Source organism: Neophocaena asiaeorientalis, unplaced genomic scaffold (assembly GCF_003031525.2).
Source record: "Neophocaena asiaeorientalis asiaeorientalis breed wild unplaced genomic scaffold, Neophocaena_asiaeorientalis_V1.1 scaffold57, whole genome shotgun sequence".
Lineage (NCBI taxonomy): Eukaryota > Metazoa > Chordata > Mammalia > Artiodactyla > Phocoenidae > Neophocaena > Neophocaena asiaeorientalis.
In genome coordinates, this window is record NW_020172731.1 from 1,647,429 (window position 1) to 1,662,362 (window position 14,934).

At 43.7% G+C, this 14,934-nt stretch overlaps 1 pseudogene; it reads left to right on the forward strand.

Annotated features, from left to right (window-relative positions):
- Positions 1 to 5,388: 5,388 nt before the first annotated feature.
- LOC112396603 (alpha/beta hydrolase domain-containing protein 17C pseudogene) lies at positions 5,389 to 6,895 on the forward strand (annotated as a pseudogene).
- Positions 6,896 to 14,934: the final 8,039 nt, after the last annotated feature.

A 14,934-nucleotide genomic window follows, 5' to 3' on the forward strand; every position in this document is an offset into this window, starting at 1 on the left:
TGTACTGCAACTGCTTTTATTGCTAACCACGTGACTTAGCCTCTGGGAAAACTGAGCTTTGCTTGCCAAGCATATTGTGAACAGGAAAGTTCTGAGTTCCAGGTGGCCGACCCGAGATGTTAAGATCAGCACGAACATCCTGTTTACCCTGGGGTATAAAACAGCACCTGTGTGAAGGCTCGGGGTCTCACCCTTCTTTTGGGAGAGGCCCCGATCGATCGGTTTGTGTTTCTGTGCTTAATAAACGCCTATTACTAATATACTTTTGGGGAGACGCAAGAGGGAAGACATATGGGAACATATGTATATGTATAACTGATTCACTTTGTTATAAAGCAGAAACTAACACACCATTGTAAAGCAATTATACCCCAATAAAGATGTTAAAAATAATAATAAATTTTTTAAAAAAAGATTGTACTAATATACTTTTGATCTACACTGGCTCTTGGTGTTCTTCCTTGGTGCTGGTTCCTCTCCGGGGGAGTTCGCAGGTGTGTGCGGAACCGCAACAGTGCCTCATGTCAGCCCCGCACGCGCCGTATACTCTAGTTGAATTCCCCTTTTCTTCAGCGAGGTAAGGCGCCTGGCGCCTTGGAAAGTCCCCAAGAAACTCTGAGAAACTAGCGGTCAGCGGCCGAGAAACTTCGGGGTTGGAGGAAGGAACGGTGCTGCAGCCTACTGGACACCCACTGGGTGCAAATTCGCGTTGTCAGGAAAACGGCGGCCGGTTTCGCTCCTAGCGAAAACGCCAACGGAGCGCCAGACGGGCGCGAATCACGGTGCCGCGACGCTGAACCGGTTGGCCACGAACGGAGCGGTGCTAGGACCGAGAAGGCGACGGCACATAGGACCCAGGCCCACGCGAGGGAGAAGAGTTCCCTTTGGCGCCTTGAGGGTGGCGGCCAAAGTGAAAGCGCCCGCTCGACGCTGCTGGCGAAAGTGCGGCTGAGAAAACGCGGACTGGGCAGCAGGAGCCGGGCCCCGCGCAGCACCCGCGGCGCGCGGAATGGGGCGCTAGCGCGGCCGAGACCCAGCGGCGCTCCTCCGCTCCCGGGCGCAGGCGGCCCAGGGAGCTGCCGCTGAGCGCAGACACACTCAGGAACTCGGTAGAAAACTACATGTAAATTAAAATACTACAAATGCATAAGAAATCCTAAAATGAAGATACATGTGAAAACAAAACAACAGAGCAAAACACACCGAAAAAGAATTTTTACAAGCCAACCGTTCAGAGAAACTAGCCCTGCGAGAAACAAACAGCAAAACACCATTGAAAGGGGCAGTCCTAGGATTAGATGATCGCTGTCACTCTCGCTAAATCGGTGTTTGCCACGCTCCAAAGCGCATTCCCGGGCACACTCCGACTAGCATAAGTGAAATGTGCAGCATAGCTAATGCGGAACTCAATATTTGAAAATGGCTCAAAGCAATTGCGTTGCTGCCAGCCACCCGCTGCGAGGGATGGGGAAGGCCGCGGGGCTGCACTCTAGTGGAAACTACTTCTGAGAAAACGCCGGCCTAGTGCACTTGCCGGGACCGCGACCGACCAAACACTGACACAGAGCGCCTAAGGGTGCCGGGACACAGCAAGGGAGGCACAGCGCAGATAGCGGCGTTGTGGCCAAAGTCAAATGTGCGTTTTGGCGCTTTCGAGGGTGCTGCCACTTAGAAACTGCGGACACTGAGAACTGAGCCGTGCTCACACCGAGAAAGATGGGAGTTGCAGGTGATAAGATGAGGTGAATGAAGTGGGGTGAAATGAAGTAAAATAGAAACCAGGTTTGAACCCCCCCCCCCAGCAAACAAAACCGAATAAGCCACGTAAACAAAACTAAATCGAGTTTATTTCAAAACATAAGGGTAATTTAACTCAAGCTATTTCTTGTAAATACCTTTGAAAATCATTTAAAAACAAAAACAAAAAACCCTTGTCTTCCTGTAACGGAAAAAGATAATCACTTTAACCAATCCCCTGCCCTCTGGAAACCTCCATTGTATTTAATAGCCAATCATTGTAAAGGTCAAACAACTTCCTCTTGTTTATTTTATAAGCTTCCCGGAGATGTCAAGCCTTTGAGCTTCATACGAGTTTTGTTTGAAATCTTCATTTTTGCGAAGTTTGTTTCTTCCTCAATATCCAGTAAAACTCTGAGTTTTCTTTTAACAATTATTGTCGTTAAAAGTAGGATGGAGGGCTTCCCTGGTGGCGCAGTGGTTGAGAGTCCGCCTGCCGATGCAGGGGACACGGGTTCGTGCCTCGGTCTGGGAAGATCCCACATGCCGCGGAGCGGCTGGGCCCGTGAGCCATGGCCGCTGAGCCTGCGCGTCCGGAGCCTGTGCTCCACAACGGGAGGGGCCGCAACAGTGACAGGCCCGCGTACCACAAAAAAAAAATAAAATAAAATAAAAGTAGGATGGAAAGACGACCCATTAAGAATCTAAAGGCTGGTGAGTAACTGATGCTGGAACCCATTGCGCTCACTGATTTGTGACTGATCTGGGAACCCAGCTCTACTCCCTTTGTGTTGTGCCCTCCAATTCTGTTGAGGGACCTTTGTGGAAGCTTCTTGGTAAGTCACCCTGCTCTGTTCAAAAGGGGGAAAACTCAGTGATTCCATGTTTTTTGAACCGCTGTTGAAAAACGGGCAGAGTTAAGTTGCCTTAGGGAATCTAGAGGCAAAGATGGGTTCTACTTGGTCCAAAACGGGAAATACAATCTTGAGCCTTTTGGGAAAATGGGTGAACTATCGGATGATTAAATTTAAACATAAAACTCTCTCTCTCTCTCCCTTCCTGCACCCCTTTCGGCCTCCTTCTTCCCTCCCTAATGTGCATCTGTATCACACATCAACCAGACCTCCTCAAAGACAGTAATGCCTGCTCCACAGCAAAGTTTTTTTTTTCTTTTCCTGACGCTAGCAATGCAACTTCTTAAAGATTATCATTCTTTCACAACTCTATAGGGGGTCATAGTGACATACTGCTTGCTTTGTATGTGTTTACCTGGACAATGTATTTTTGGTGAACTTTATGTGAAATGTCAGCATGTCATTTGGTTGTGGGATCCTTTGTCTCAAAAATGTATATGACTGTGCCTTCTACTAACAGGAGGAACAGTTCAAAGAGCTTCTCAGCTTCTGTCTCCTGCGTTATAATCCCCAGTTTGACTTGAATTAAAATTCTCTTTTGTTTCTTATCTTCATTGTTAATTGAATTTCTGTAAACATTTGCTTGGCATAGTTGGCAGGATATCAGAGACACCCACCAGTGGAAACCTGGAGTCTACCCCGAACCGGTGCTTGGTACCAGCCCCGGCCCTTTGAGCCCCACAGGCTTCTAGGTATTCCTCAGGTGCTTTGGTGAGTTCTCCTGATGTCCGGACGTCACTGCTTTAAATGACATCCTAAATTTTACGCAAGCTATTTTTCTTGGGACTTGGAGTCCCAGGGATGTACTGACATTTCCTAGGCAAGGACCTAGGGGGAATTTTAGAGTGAACTGGCTTGGCTGCCTTTTTAAGTTTTTGGCTTAAGTTGGAAATATTGTGTATATGTGGTGTATATGTATATATGGTGTATATGTTGTATATGTGTTTGCTAGTGAAATGAGAGACTTAGCCTGCAGCTCAAAAGAAAAGGGACCCTTGCTCCTGCGGCCACAAGGCATTCTCAGGCAACTGGGAACCCAGCAGAAGTGTCTGAGGGTCAATCCTCATGACTAGCAGTGGTCCCACAGGGGATCCCACTACAACCATTAAGTAAATTCTGCTCATGGGGATGCACAATAATTATGGCTGATCACCCAGTGCTCCAAGCACTCACAGCAGTTTTAGACTGTCAGAGGGAGAAACCGAGACACACAGAAGAGTGGAACCGACTCCAGGGTAACTCCTTGGGGAGCTAGGTTCAGAAGCAGCACACATGGCATTCATCACACTGCCCTGAGAAATTTGTTCAGATCATATCTAAATTAGACTACCAAATTAGTAATGGGAAAACATGCTTCAAAGGCTCTACAGCTCCCTGATGGACAGCCAGGCACTGGAACTCCAGCTGGCTTCATGTACAATTGGAACAAAGCCAACGCTTGTAAGCATTATCTTAACTCTTAAATGGCCAGGATAGAGCTCTTCTGACATTCCAAAACTGTTTTTTTCATAAGCAGAGAAAGCCAGCTTGATAAAACATGTTTCCAAAATTCTGACTCAGAGAATAAAAGTATTTCTAGGGGAAAGCTTGGATTTATAATACTTACCATGCCCTTGAAATTTAAACACAGCGCTCATCGCCTGAGACTACAGCTCTGGCTAAATTAGAACTTAAAACTGAGAGAATAAAAGGGAAAAGAAACCTTTTTAAACTCAAGCAGGAAAACTATGAGATCTCTGTGTCTTTCTGGATATTCATATGTCTGTGTGTATGTTATATATATAATATGTGTCTACCTTCGGATGGTGTTATCGAAATTAATTTGTTAAAGAGTTGACTTAAAAATAAGCACTTACAAATCAAATATTTCTAAATATAACATAAACTAGCCCAAAAATTTTAAAGAATCACATGATCTAGGATTTTTAATGAATAAAAATAAGATTAAGTTGATGGTTTAATTGATATAGACATGTACTTAGAGTCATCAACATTAAGTATAGTACTTTTAATGTACTATACAATATACTATACTAAACCTAGGTTTACTGAAAATCAGTAAGCTCATGTTATCTCTGTTATAAAATTGGTCAACAATAAAATTAACTTGGTATGATATTTTCATAAGTAATGAAATAGAGATAAATAAGATAAAAGTTTTTGGGTGAGCTCTTTAGAAATAATTATGTTTTATATCTGCCTAAAAACAGTTTCTCCAGGTATTTGGTAACTTGAAGCTTTAGAGTTCTGCTAAATTAAGTTAAAAGATGGAAATTCATTGAATGTCTAGATCTTTTTTTTTTTGGCCTCGCTTCCCTGTTTGTGGGATCATGGTTTCCCCAACAGGGATCCAGCCTGGGTCCATGGCAGTGAAAGCCGGAGTCTTAACCACTGGACCGCCAGGGAATTCCCTTTAGATCATTTTTTAATAAAGATAAAATACTGAACATTAATTGCTAAAGGAATTTGTTTACCAACTTTTGACCTCTTATTACCGAGACACAGAATATGTTCCAGACTATTAATAAATATCTTTTCTGCTTTATTGTAAGATTGTGTTATGAAGTGGTGCGTTTGTAGAAATTAATTTAAATCTAAAAACAGGAACCCTGGATAACCCGAAAGTGGAGAAAAAAGGCTCGAAGCGCCACGCCGGCCAGGCCAGCCCCGCCTCGCCCTTCCTGCGCCTCTCCTTCCGCTCCTCCTCCTCCTCCTCCTGCCGCAGGGCCGACGGACTGCAGCCGCCTTGCTTGGCCGCTCGAGGCCGCCCCGATGCCCGAACCAGGCGTCAGGATGAACGGCTTCTCGCCGGGAGAGCTGTGCTGGCTCTTCTGCTGCCCGCCCTGCCCGAGCCGCATCGCCGCCAAGCTGGCCTTCCTGCGGCCCGAGCCCACCTACACGGTGCTGGCGCCCGAGCAGCGCGGCCCCAGCCGGCGCAGCAGCCTAGCCCGCGCAGCAGCGGCCCGAGGAGGGCACGGGGCCCGGCGCTTGCAGCCTGCACCTGAGCTAGCGCGCCGACTGTCAGCACTAACGGCGCAAGCTGGACGCCGTCGAGGTCTTCTCACGCACGGTCCGGGACAACCGGCTCGGCTGCATGTTCATGCGCTGCGCGCCCTCCAGCGGCTACACGCAGCTCTTCTCCCACGGCAGTGCCGTGGACCTGGGCCAGACGTGTAGCTCCATGTGATACATCGGCCTCCGCTCGCGCATCAACTGCAACATCTTCTCCTACGACTACTCCAGCTACGGCGCGTCAGCTTGGGCAAGCCCTCTGAAAAGAACCTCTACGCTGATATCGACGCCACGTGGCAGGCGCTGCGCACCTGGTATGGCGTAAGTGCTGAGAACATCATCCTGTATGGTCAGAGCATTGGGACCGTCCCCACTGTACACCTGGCCTCCGGGTATGAGTGTGCAGCCGTAATTCTCCGTTCGCCTCTGATGCCTGGATTGCGTGTGGCTTTTCCCAATACCAGGAAAACATAGTGCTTTGATGCTTTCCCCAGCATTGACAAGATATCTAAAGTCACCTCTCCCGTGTTGGTCATTCACGGTACAAAGGACGAGGTCATCGATTTCTCCCATGGCCTGGCCATGTATGAACGCTGTTCCCGGGCCGTGGAGCCCCTCTGGGTCAAAGACATAATGACATAGAGCTTTATGCACAATACCTAGAAAGACTAAAACAGTTCATATCTCACGAACTTCCTAATTCCTCAAGATGACTTGATTTTATCTTATCTACAAGAGTCCTCTGTTTTGCACATCCTTTAACTGGATAGCTGTCATGGCGTGGTAATCACGAGGAAGTGCCCAGCTTTTCTGGCGTCCTAATCAGTCAAAGACCTGAGGACATCTTGGTCTTTTGTATCTAGAGGTTCTACCAACTCACACACGTTAAACTGAACAGTTGTGATTTCCAGCTTCATTGCTTTGCAGAATGGGAATGAGAGCTGAGTGGGGGGACCGTTTTCTCATGCTGTAAAAAGGATGCTCACTCACATCCCTTTCTCTACCTAACCCATCACAGTAGGATTCACTTATGCAGGACTCAACCTCTCTCCATCCTCATTCTCAGTATTTGACCTGCAGCTCTCTTTCAGCCACTGGATGAGGGGCCCAATCCACTTGTGAAACTGTGATAGTGTAACTGGAAACCACTGTGATGAAAATTCCTTCGTTAATTTTTGTTAACATGCCGATCTTTCCCCCAAACAAATCAATTAAAGGGTAATTTACTGGAACTGTTGTGAACAGCTTCATCAACTGGAACCATATAAACATAATATTTATAATTATTATAAATTATATTCTTAAGAATATTCTGGAATATTCTTAAACAAAAGGAAACTGGTTGGTTTTTTTTAAATATATTTATTTATTCTTGGCTGCGTTGGGTCTTTGTTGCTGCACGCAGGCTTTCTCTAGTTGTGGCGAGCGGGGGTAGTCTTTTCCGGACGCCCAGGCTCAGAGGCCATGGCTCACGGGCCCAGCCGCTCCACGGCACGTGGGATCCTCCCAGACCAGGGCACGAAGCTGTGTCCCCTGCATCGGCAGGCGGACTCCCAACCACTGCGCCACCAGGGAAGCCCCTCGGGGGTGCTCTTTGTTGCGGTGCATGGGCTTCTCATTGTGGTGGCTTCTCTTGTTGCGGAGCACAGGCTCTAGGCGTGCAGGCTTCAGTAGTTGCGGCACACAGGCTCAGTAGTTGTGGCTCATGGGCTCTAAAGCGCAAGCTCAGTAGTTGGAGCACACAGGCTTAGTTAGAACGCAAGCTCAATAGTGTGGCACACAGGCTTAGTTGCTCCGCAGCATGTAGGATCTTCCCAGACCAGGGCTCGAACCCGTGTCCCCTGCATTGGCAGGAAGATTCTTAACCACTGTGCTTCCAGGGAAGCCCTGGGTTCTTTTTTAAGAGTAAACTTATTACTAGTCCAGCGTTTTAATATTTCGTTCGTCTGGTTGGTCTAACAAAGAACCTAGCCAACTGTCCTTCTGTAAAGTCCTCCTTGTAGGCTTTTTTGAAGTACTGTACATATTTGCAATTACATTGTGCATAGATTCTTAATGGGTAGTTTTCTTTTGTCAGTCTACAACAAACTGCAAATTCCTTGTTTGTAATGTAAATGATTGCCTACATTTTGTTAATATGTTTTCATTTTTTTATTTTTATTTTTTTATCTTTTGGCTGCATTGGGTCTTTGTTGCTGCGTGTGGGCTTTCTCTAGTTGCAGACAGCGGGGGCTATTCTTTGTTGGGGTGCATGGGCTTCTCATAGTGATGGCTTCTCTTGTTGCAGAGCATGGGCTCTAAGTGCACAGGCTTCAGTAGTTGTGGCATGTGGGCTCAGTAGTTGTGGCTCACAGGCTCTAGAGCACAGGCGCAGAAGTTGTGGCACACGGGCTTAGCTGCTCCACAGCATATGGGGTCTTCCTGGACCAGGGCTCGAACCTGCGTCTGCTGCACTGGCAGGCAGATTCTTAACTACTGCGCCACCAGGGAAGTCCCTGTTAATATGTTTTTATTCCTATGTTTTCTATTAAAAATTTAATAACACTTCCAAGACAAAAAATTACAAGTTTATGCTTTGAAAAATTTATGTAATTAAAATTTCACTAAACTAATCTTTCTAGTTTAGGAGTTATTTGGGTTTTCACACTGGAGTTGCTCCAGTAAGCATCAGAAGTGTAAGATGCTTAAAATTGCTACACTACTTGATTGGTTGGGGGTTTGGGTTTGAGGGTTCTTTGGTTTTATTAAAAAAATTTGTTTCCAAATTTAAAAGCATTAAATGTACTGTAAGCCTCCGATCGTTGTACAGGTGAATTGCGGTTGGTTGCCAGTTTGTGTACTGTTGCTTGGATGCAGCACAGCCGTTGGTGATGGAATGAAGGATGCATGGATCAGAAAAAAAATTTTAATAAAAGAAATTTTTAAAAAGGAACCCTGAAAAAAGAGTTTTATGCATGGTCAGGAAAGACTAAGAATAGACTGAATTTAATCAAGTGAATGAATTTTGATAGTAAAGTTGTACAAAACTAGAAATTGTTTTCTTACTCTGTTAAGAGAAAAAAGTTTTCTTGAAATATCGATCTCTTTTGATAAATAGCTTGTAAAGTTTCTTTACTAACTCTTAAGCAATCTGTTGTAACTTTCTGCATTTGTCTTTGAAATTTTTTATTGTCACTTTGGTTAAATGACTATTGTTTCACAGCGACTATGATCCTACTTAGCCAAACGTTTAAAACCTTTTGGTTTTTTTGTTTGTTTGTTTTTTACCTTTTGGTTTTTTAAGGAACCTCCATACTGTTCTCCATAGTGGCTGTACCAATTCACATTCCCACCAGCAGTGCAAGAGTGTTCCCTTTTCTCCACACCCTCTCCAGCATTTATTGTTTCTAGATTTTTTGATGATGGCCATTCTGACTGGTGTGAGATGATATCTCATTGTAGTTTTGATTTGCATTTCTCTAATGATTAATGATGTTGAGCATTCTTTCATGTGTTTGTTGGCAGTAAATCAAATTCTAAATGTTCTTTTGACCTCTAGTTAACTTCGGAATGTTTCAGAGGGTCCCTGAACACCTCAAAGAGAGATATTAAACTAATTAGCCTTTTTTGGTATGTTAAATTACATGGGAAATATTGTCAAATAAGTAATGATAAACCTTCTAAGAAGGTTCTAATGTTCTAGAAATTATATGAACTCCCTAAAATTTGAAATGTTGTGTTATGTTCTCAGTCATATTTCTAGTTATTAAAGTGTTATATGTCACAGAAATAGCCCAATTTCCTTAACAACTGCATTGTAATCAGGTCTTTAACCATGTTTTTTAAGTGTTTTGTCACTTATAGAGTTGTCTTACTCTGATGCTTTTACAAAAATGTTTGTAGATGACTTGCTTTTATGCTCTAAAACTAAATTTGATTCTGTAGCAAAAGGACTTCTACCTTGTATGGGAGCTATTTCACTCTTACATAAGACTATTGAAGAAATAGCAATGGGGGTATTGTTTATTTATGCTCCACCCTCAGTTGAGTCCTTCTAAACTCTCACCACACTCAGCACTTCTGTAAACCGACTAGTTTCTTATGAAGTATTGTTGCTTTCTGTAATAACCTTAAGCCTGCAACTTTGCTTCCAGAACTACAGGAAGAAGACAATCACGACTGCATTTTATTAACAGATTATCTTCTTGTTCCCAGGAATGACAAGAAGCTCCTATTGATAAGGCTAATCTAATTTGATTTACAGATGGGTTCTACTTAAAGGATAAGCAGGGGCATTATAGAGTTGGATATGCAATAACATTCACAGTGAACATAAGTGAAAGCTCTTATTTACCAGAAAAAGTCAGCACAACAAGCTGAATTAATTGCCCTAACCTTAGCTTTTCAACTTGCTGAAGACCAGCTAGCAAATATTTATACTGACAGTTGCAATGCCTTCTGGAGTGGCACACAACTTTGGAATGCTATGGGAACAATGAGGTTTTTAACCTCTTCAGGACAACCTAAAAAATGAAAAACAGATTGCAATTATTAACTGCTATACAACTGCCAAAAAACCAGTTAGCAATTATTGACACCAGGACATTCCAAACCGACACTATGGAAGCTAAAGGAAATCAGCTTGCTGATGCTGCGGCCAAACACGCAGCTTTAAATACTCACACCATAAAGCCTTGAAATTTTCTGTCCACTGCTCTCTGTTAACTGTGCTAATCCAGTAAAAGATGTCATCTATAAGCTCAAGAAATTGCTACTAAAGAAGACAAACAGATACGGTAACAAAAACGGGGAATTTTGACCCCACCACACAAATATGGTTTGGACCTTATTTTTTTAAAAAAAGCTGTAAGCGTCTGTTGGAGCACGATTGTCTATCAGCCTTTGCCAGGCATTCTACTAGCATAACTCCTAAAAAGGAAAGAAAGAACTGGGGTAATAAGACTGAGGGACATGATGGATCCAGAGCAAATAAGCAAAGACCCTGTTATTGGGGGAACAAATATTTGATCACCTAATGCTATCTAAAGATTAATGATCAAAAGGGGAAAGTGAAAAAGGAAATTATATTTTAAGACAGGTAAAGAAAAGTTAAGCATAAAATTCTCTCTTCTCTCTTCACTTGAGCCTCCTCCCTCCCTAATGCATCTGCATCAAATATTAACCAGACCTCCTCAAAGATGGGAGTGCCTGCTGCTCCACAGCAAAGATCAATTTGTTCCTTCCGATGCTAGCAATGTGACTTCTTAAAGATTAGCATTCTTTCCAACTCTGTAGGTGGTCATTGAGACTGCTCAATTCGTTTGTGTTTACCTAGACTGTGTATCTTTGGTAGACTTTATGTAAAACGTCAGTATGTCATTTTGATGAAGGATTCTTGGTTTCAAAAATGTAAATGATTGTGTCTTTGCTAACAGTAGGACCAGTTATCAGAGCTTCAGACATCCTGTCTCCCACGTTATGATCCTCAGTTTGACTCAAATAAAATTGCCTTTTTTCTTCTTAACTTAATTGTTAACTGAATTTTCATCAACAATTGTAATTACTGTGGCCACTTCGGGGAACTTTTACATGAGACCACTTTCAGGGTTCCCAGAAAAACAGAATCCCAGAAACTCTGGAGGCAATAGAATTCATTCTTTCATTTGTATGCAGAAGCTACTAAAAGACAAAATGATTCCATAAATAGCTTCACTAAAAGAATCTTTATAATGGAAAAAAAAAACAGTAGAAAGCTTTAGCCATCTAAACGGGTAACATTAACTTAATCCATCTCCCAGCATCACAGTTTTGAATCAGCTAATCTTTTGAGTTTTGTATTATTGCACCTGACACATAGTTAAAAATTTAAAATAAAATCTACAATATCTACAAATCTACAATCTGTGTATGTCTATTTGTGTAAATCTGTTACTGTGTATCTACAGGTTTATGTATATGTAAGTATGTATGTTATGTATGTGTGATATGTTTAAAGATCTCTAATTGGCAAAAGAAAAATAAGTAATTATATAAATTATGTCATGAACTCTCAGAATTATAGAAACTAACCCAAAAGGTTTTTCAAATTCATATGTCCTGGAATAATCTTTGGTTAATATAGGCTACTTTAAGTTTTTAGGTTTCAATAAAATGCCCATGTCTTCAGAATTGTAAAGATTCCTATAAAGCAAACATAAAACTTTATCTACATGAGCTTACTGGTCAAATAAGCTCATGCTATCTCTATCTAACAAAATTTGTCAGCAAGAAAAATAACCTAAGATGACAGTTAAATGTCTAATATCAAATCCAAACATACACATAATACACAGCAATGTAAGTAGCTATAAGTAACATAAATGTTTATACAAAGTTAAATGATGGATGTTCCTTGAATATCTAAATCATTTCCAAATAAGCTAATATACTGAAAATTAATTACTTAAAGGTGTACATAAAACAATATAAAAATTTTAAACTTCAGTACCTTTAATGAAGAATGATAAATGAATGTACAATCCACCATGCTTCAAAATAACTAGAGCCAACCAAACCGTTCAGGCCGCCTAAGCAAAATTAAATCTACGTTATCTCATAAACATAAGCAACACTTGAATTTATGTTATTTCTTGAAAATGCCTCTGATAGGAATTAAAGAATGTCATTCTTTGGAAATGGAACAAGGTAATCACTTATAATCAAACTGTGCAGTCTGGACAGCCCCAAAGTAATTACCAAAATTTCAAAGGTTAAAAAAAGGTTCTTATTTTCACCGTAATCACATCTAGGCAAACGCGTTCTGTGAGAGAAAACCCTCGGGCTCAGAACAACCGCGGAAAGTGCCAACGAGAACAGGGGCTCCGTGCCACCCCCAAGGGATACGACTATGAGATAGGCGTGGGAGGGCGGGGCTGCGGCGATGCTAGGACCCAGTTAGCTCCAGGCCGAATTTAGGGATTCTGCAGCGGAGAGCTTCGCCACGCCCCGCACTCCGATGGAACTAGAGGGTGAGAAACCGGCGGTTTCAGTGCAGCTTACCGCTTTTGCCAAGGAAAACACCCGGGGCTGCTCAAGTAGCTGTGCTGCCGGCGAGAAAGAGTCAACCCACCTGCGGCCCAGAAACACGACCGGGTTTGGCGCGCTCCTTCGGAAACACTTCCGGATGGACGGGGAAACCGCCCTCCCGGTGCACCAATCAGAGGCTCGACCCAGAAAACAGTCCCCGGACGCTTAAAAGTACCGGGAAGGAGCGAGCGCCCGCAGGAGGCGACTACCGCTGTTGCCAGCCGGCGAGCAATCGCCGGCTCCGCAACACGGGCGGTACTGCCACGGGCAAACGACCAGCTGGGCGAAATAGCGGATATATCAGTATTTTTTTTCCCTACGCTCGCTGTCCAACACGCAAGTTGCAAGTGCTAAGCGACCAGAACTGCAACGAGAAACTCAAGGGGAAAGAGAAGCAAATATTGATAACGAACTCGGAAGTTAGGTCTTACTGCATTTTTATTCCATGCAAGAGGGCAGGTTTTGTAACCCAGAATCTTTTCACGGGGCAAGTGCCCAAAACTCCGGCTGCAATCTCAGGGTTCCTAGGCGCCGAAGATGGACCTGCAGCAGCCGCAGCTCAAGGTGCGTAGGGTGCGACCAAACCGCTCCAAGCAGCCCGAGAGGAGACGCTCGTGGCTCCACCAAGCGGGGACCGGAGGAGGGCGGCTCTCAGAAGGGGGCCCGCTGTCAGAAGTCTCGATGTCCTGCTGTCTGTCGCCGCCGCGTCTGGCAGGCCTGGCCAAGGGAAGCTGCTGGAGCACGGGGCCGTCGAGTTCCTCAGCCGGGTCCCTCTCTCCTGCGGGGGTCAGCTGGACTGGGATTGGTTCCAAGGTGCTCGAGGCTCTGGGACCGAGTCTTGGCGCTCCCGTCTGAGCCTAATTCAGCTCCAGCACAGGAGAGTGCTGCATACAAAGTAGCTGCATGTGATGGAGAAATGCCAGAATTTCCCATTTGGACTCAGAACCGAGAGACAGTGCTCACGGAGGCAGGGGTCCTGGAATTCTGTTCTTCTCTATTCGTAGCTGGGCATGGGAACCCCAGTGCTTTTCCCTCCCACTCAGACTATGCCTTCCAAACCCTGGTGCTACGGCCACCAGCCTGTCCAGAGCTGAGGACCCCACACTATAATGATAACCTCTGGGATGTATTTTCAAAATAATGCATCCATTCTATTTCTAAGGACTGCATACGTTTAGACTGTGCGGATGCATCATGATTTATTTTTCTCAGTCCTTTACTGAAAAACACGTTTGTTTTTAAATATAATTTCTTGCTTATACAAGAAACGAAATTTCCAGTCAAAAGAGTATTGATGTTGAAATGTTTAATGCATGTTGCCATATTACGATTCTAAAGATCCTATCAAATTCATTCCTACCAGTAGTGTTTGGGAGTTACTAGTTCACCAACGTTGGTTATAATGAAAAGTTTCACATATTAGCATATATTAGTCTAAATTATATCTCATTGTTTTAATTTGCATTTTTAAAAAATTTAATGAGCCCAGTCTCATCTCTCTTATTTGTTTGAAAGAGCTTTTTCTATTTATGGAATTTAACCTTTTGTAAAAAATTTAAATTATTCCCCCACTTCTTCTTGATCTTTTAACTTTTATTAGGGTTTTATTTTTTTAAGGGGAGAGAGAGCAAAGATTAACATTTGTGTTCATCTTTTTCTTTTTACGCTCTGAATTTACATTCAGTTTTGTTTGGACAACTGGGAACAGAAGCCCAGGGCAAGGACAACAAGTGGTAAAATGCTAAAGAATATGAAAACCATATCATTAACTTTGAACTCCTGAGGAAGGAGCTGTGCAAAGTACTTCACATCCTCAGTGGGTAACTATGGCTCAGAGAGTTGCCTCATCTATCTTTACAAAGTTGCAAGAAAGTAAGATGTGAGGAAATAGAATAAAACATCCTTAAATGACTAGTCGTCTGCCAAACACACAGTTGCCAAATTCCCCCTCCATTCACATTTTTTTTCCTTGACCCATAATGTTTTCAGAGTAAAAATGTTACAAAAGGGACTTCCCTGGTGGTGCAGTGGTTACGAATATGCCTGCCAATGCAGGGGGCACGGGTTCGATCCCTGGTCTGGGAAGATCCCACATGCCACGAAGCAACTAAGCCCATGTGCCACAACTACTGAAGCCCATGGGCCTAGAGCCCGTGTTCTGCAACAAAAGAAGCCACCACAATGAGAAGCCCGAGCACCGCAACAAAGAGTAGCCCCCGCTTGCCGC